This window comes from Delphinapterus leucas, chromosome 4 (genome assembly GCF_059928025.1).
Source record: "Delphinapterus leucas isolate spDelLeu-1000000601 "Yukka" chromosome 4, BTC_Dleu_Yukka2, whole genome shotgun sequence".
In the NCBI taxonomy this organism is placed as follows: domain Eukaryota; kingdom Metazoa; phylum Chordata; class Mammalia; order Artiodactyla; family Monodontidae; genus Delphinapterus; species Delphinapterus leucas.
Window position 1 is genome coordinate 48,818,133 of NC_143132.1, and position 6,000 is coordinate 48,824,132.

Sequence of the window (6,000 nt, forward strand, 5' to 3'; positions counted from 1 at the left end):
TACCCAGAAGTGAAATTGCTGGATCATACTGTAGTTCCATTTTAAATTTTTTGAGGAACCTCCATATTATTTTCCATATTGGCTACACCAATTTACATTCCTACCAACAGTGCACAAGGATTCCCTTTTATTCATCTTCTCACCAATACGTGTTATTTGTTGTCTTTTTGATAATAGCCATTCTGACAGGTGTGAGGTGATATCTCACTGTGGTTTTGATTTGCATTTCCCTGATGATGAGTGATGTTAAGCACCTTTTCATGTACCTGTTGTCCCTTTGTATGTCTTCTTTGGAAAAATGTGCATTCACATCCTCTGCCCATTTTTTAATCAGGTTGGTTTTTTGCTATTGAGTTGTATGAGTTCTTTATATATTTTGGATATTAACCCCTTATCAGGTATATGATTTTCAAATATCTTCTCTCATTTGGTAAGTTGCCTTTTCATTTTGTTGACGGTTTCCTTTTTTGTGCAAAACCGCTCTGCTCTTTAATGATAATATTAAACAACAAGATGGCACAATTTATGGACAAATATTTTTCATAATAAAAAGTACCCTTTGTATTGCTCCATTGTTGCAATAATATGAAATTTAATCTTGAGAAAGATGCACTTAGGTTTTGGTGGTACTTTCAAGAAAACACTAGTTCTCAAAAATATTTGTTATTTCTAGTTATTCCCAAGAAAAATGCTGAAACATTAAATGAATCTAAATATTAAGGGCTCCATGTGAAGCCGCATGCTGAGCCTCAGCTCTAGTGAGGCTGTGCAACACCTTGATTTTAAACTTCTAGCCTCTGTGAGAGAATACATTTCTATAGTTTTAAACCACCAAGTTTGTAGTACTTTGTTACAGCAGCCCTAGAGAAGAATACTCTAGCTAACAGTCTCCTCATTGTTCATGAAATACATCAACCTGTTTCCCACCTCCACACCCTTGCTTAACTATTTCGTCACCCCAAATGTCATACCTTTCACCTTTCCACTTTTCCTTCCTAGCCTTCGGGACCTCTCTCAGTCCTACTTATTCCAAGCAATTTTCTCCAGCTCTTCCTACCCACTTATGCTCTTAACTGTTCACCGCAATATATATTATATACACTCTTCTCGTACTACTTAAGGTTCTATGTCTTGCTACCCTAAATGAAAGCTCCATGAATGCAGATTCTTATGCTGCACTTATGTAACCTTAAATTTATCAAGCACGAAGACATATTTAATTACTGCATAGCATCAGATAAACCAAGATAATGGGCCTCACAGCTGTAGCACCACCGATATTAAAAACCAAATCTCAGTGACCTTGCTGCAGACTCCTCCCCAGATTCTACACCTCACAGGCTGAACTGCTATAACCCAGTTAGAATGGAATGAATGAGAGCCCAGGTCATTCCCCTGTTGTGCTGCTCAGGGCTAAAATTCCACCCGAAAAGCTATTACTGTCACCTTGTCGTTGTTTTGTGAAATAAAAAGGGGATCTATGAAAGGTTACCACAGCAAAGCTATAATTCCTACAGAATTATAGTAATAGTGATATCAAAGATCTTTGATGCATTTAGGTTGCAGAGGTCTGAGGTTGCTGAGCTTGATATTAATCAAAGAGAAGACTAATAGTAAAATAAAATGAATGAAACAGACCTCAAGAAAAATCTTCCAATCTTCCTTTGTGATCCAAGCATGAAGGAAACATTTTCTCAGAGAGAAATGGCCTTGAATGGATATTTGCAAATTATCTTTCTTTTCTTCCTTCTTTGTTCCCAGCCAATGGCTTTAGATAAACTCTGTTATCATCATATCTTCTTATGTACCTATTTTCAGGAGTCTCAGGTAAGAACCCATGACCCAACTCCTTGCAAAATGTAGGAAAGCTAACTTGCTGCAGGGAAGAACCTTGAACGCAGTTATGGACCAACTGTCAAAGATGCTGTTAGGACAAGGTACACACAAGACATTTCCTCCTCTGGCCTCTCTTGTTAATACAATATGAGTTATAATGGGACTAAGTGGGTGGAACTGGGAAGTTACATTATCAAGACAAAGTCTTCATGGAAGTTCCCCTCTCTGAGTCAGACTTGGGCCAGGACATTGCCTGCCTCCCATGGAATAGTGGAATCTACGTGATCAAAAAAATCTTAGGGATTCTCCAAGCCAAGAAGTCATTGCCTCCCCTAAATTATCCCAGAATCCAAAGGGGAATGGCCACTAGATCCTGATGAAACAACTCTTTAATTTGCCACCAAGACTAGCTGAGCAAAGATTTCACACCCAGCCACCATGAGTCCCATAGAGAGGACTCCACAATTCATTAACCCTCTTCCGCTATCCTCCCCACCACGGGTCACAGCCACTGGAGCTACAGAACTGCCACAGTGAGAGTTTTCCCTCTCTTCTATTTTATACTTGATCCGCATGATTTCCCAGAAAAACTGAGTCTCAAAAGACTCTCACAATTTCTCCCTCTTTCCCTCCCTCTCCTTCTCTCACTCTCACTCTCTCTCTGTGTCACACACACACGCACACACACACGCACACACACACGCATGCATGCATTTGAAGGGCTTGGTTTGGCTCATTATTTCCTTTTCCATAATTTCCATTCATTCAATAGGTTACCAAGTATAAAAAAAAAAAAAACTTTTCTAAGACACTGGGAAAAAAGCTTTGGCCTCATGGTGTGTCAATGTTTATGATATGCAGGGCCCTCTTGCTCTGTCTGTGGGTATAGCACACACACGCACAGAGCTGGCCATATGGCTGACAGGCACGAATGCCACCAGCCACCACCTTGCTGGGCCTTCAGGCCTTCACAGTGAATCGTCTCTCAGGGACCTACAGTCTTTCCTGAAGTCTGATCTCTATTGTCAACACTCCAGGTCTACAAATAATTTTGTACATTCTAGAATAGTGGTTCTCAACCTGGGTGCACGTTAGAATCACCTAGAAAATTTTATTTAAAAGGTGATGCCTGCCCATCCTAGAGATTCTGGTTTGGTTGGCTGGGAATGGTCTAGGATCAGTGGATTAGTCACCAGGAGACTATGATGTATGGCCCAGGTCAAGAGAACCTGGGGAGGTGGGGAGTGGGTCAGTGATCCAGCCTCTTTTTCCAAAAGGCCCACAATCTCTATGTAAATACATATTTGCAAACAGATTTGGGAGGAAAGTGAGATGCTGACTAATTCCTCTCACCATGGGGCTTTTAACCCCCTCTGCCCACCTATTACAACTATTTCCCTTTCAATTATAGCCAAAAGCAAATATAAAGAATTTTGTTGTAAACAACATTGTTTCTCCTTCCATTTACTGCCTCAGTAGGAAGATGTAACTGTTGGCATTGCATTATTATAATAAAGAGAGAAAACACACCATTCCAAGTGACATTAGAATGTGTTGATCATGCAATCTTGTCCTCTATTCACTCATTTTTATCTAAATTCACAGCAGGAAAAGGGGTCATAATTTTCCTATTTTGTGTAACTATAGGTTATTTAAATAAGAAACAAGCATAGATAATTATCTGAAAGGTCTTCTATTATAAGAAGCAAATCACTTCTCCTAAAAATACTGGTAAATAACACCCTTATGTGACATATAGTCATAACCCTGCTCCAAGGGAGGACAAGGCCAATTTATCAGATTTTCATCTGCCTCATTAAATTCTCCACTCTTTTCAGAGCCTGCAATTTAATTGCAGAGAGAAACTATAAATGACCCTGCAGAGTGCATGTGGAAGAATTAGCCATCAGCTTTATTTATAAGTTATTCTAAATAAAGAAGCTAGCAAATATGAACACAGTCGATATCTCCCAGGTCACACCAACTGGGGGTAAAAATAGGGTCACATACGTTATAAACAGGAGTTGTTGATTTTTGTTCTCCATCTACTCTGCCAAAACTCTGGTCCCCTCAAAATAACTCTCAAAGAATTCTGGGAGTCTTAAGGGGCTACAGGAACTAAGGCTTGTATTTGCTATGGACGTCTGCCCTTTTCCTCTGTCCTGCTCAAGCTCACTAAAGTGAAAGTGTCTCAGACGTAGAGAACAAACGTATGGACACCAAGCGGGGAAAGTGGGGATGGGATGAATTGGGAGACTGGGACTGACATATATACACTAATACATATGAAAGAGATAACTAATGAGAACCTGCTGTATAGCACAGGGAAATCTACTTTGCTGCGCAGTAGAAACTAACACAACATTGTAAAACAACTATACCCCGATAAAAAATAAATTAACTAAATAAAGTGAAAGTGTCTGTTTTGGAGGACTCCAGAGTTGTGAGCTACACCATCACCACCTTTATGCCTGGAGTGGTTGCTATTACACAGCCGATGCTGACTGACACATTCTATACCCATGGAGGTTTCTCTTTTGACTCTTTCTTGGAGTCACCTTATCTGAGAACTTAAGTGTGACTCCGTGGAGTCTGAGCTGGAGAATTATATGGATGAAAGGCATTTGCTCTGTGTAAGATCATCCCTCCTCTCTGGCTTTGTGCCATTCTCCCAGAATCAAGCATTTTTGTCTTCATTTTCTCCTATGAAATTTTTTATTGGAGACTCTTCAGTTTACCTATTCACTCCTCCCCACCCCAGTCCTCCAGATGTATTCATTCATTCATTCACTCAACAGTTAGGCACTGTTGAGGATACAACGATGGCCTGGACAGGTACAGTCTTCTCCTCATAGACCAAATGCCATAAGCAGGTTCTCTGGTGGGGAAGTTGAGGATGCTGTGAGCACGCAAAGGACAGGCGCTTCCTCCCATATGTGTGTAGTCAAGGAATGGTTCTCAGAGAAAGAAATGGCCTCAGAATGGAAACTAAAAGAAGGAGTAGGAGCTGGTCAGGCAAGGCAGAGCAGGAGCCAAGGCACAGAGAGAGAGTACTGGGAGGTGGGACAAGGAAGGCACAACTCCAGACATAAAGAGCATCATGTACAAAGTCTCAGAGGGTAGGCAGAACATTGCAAATTCCAAAGATAATCCCAGAAGACTCACTTCCATCAGAAGTTTTACCTTTCTGTGCCAATAACTTGTAATCAGAAAGCGGAAAAAAACAGCTGATTGGGCTTGCTCTTCTGAGTGGTTTCTTTGGAGGTGTTAATTAAGTAGGGACAGGCTCTGAAGTCAAATGGAAATAGAGTTGCCAGATAAACTACAAAATGCCCAGGTAAATTTGAATTTCAGATTTTATATATATATATATATGTATACATATATATATATTCAAAAAATAATTTTTAGTACAAATATCTCAAATATTGCATGGTATATACTAAAAGTTATTTGTTGTTTATCTGGAATTCTAATTTAACTGGATGTACTATATTTTTATTTGCTAAAGCTGGCAACCGTCAACCATGAAAATGACCAAAAACTTGGTCACATTCACTGGAAAATCAATTGGAAAAAGAAGAGATAAGATTACAAAAGCAGACATCAATGGTAAAAACATAAAAAAAAAAATGCAACTCACAGAGAAAAAGATTACAGCAGGTCAAGCACATTTCCTTGTCTGAATTCGAAATAACTAAAACCCACGGAGAATGTCTTACAATAGCATATAGAGGGTTCTTTGCCACAAGCACTTTATAAGAGCAGGATTGCAGAGGAAGGACCCCTAAGACTGAGTCCCCAACTCACTAGTAATTATCAGTCCAGCCAATGAAACTGACACCAAGAGAAAAGAGACCTGCAGTCATCAAACAGCAGGGTCAGCCATCCTTGGACTCCCGGTCACGCACAGACAAGGTGGTGACCACCTTGTGGTTCTTGAGAATTCTGGTGGATGAAAGCACATCTAAATGCATGTGTGTTTGTCTTCTGGCAGCTCATTATAATAGAGCCTTGTGCCCATGTCTTGTGGTCCAGTCTCAATACATAGGCCCCACCTCTGACTCTGAAGGAAATGGATGAGAAACAGCATGTCCACTGGGAGGAAGAAAGTTTACAACAGCAGAAAACAAACAAAATAGACGGGGAATGGGGAGCAAAGGA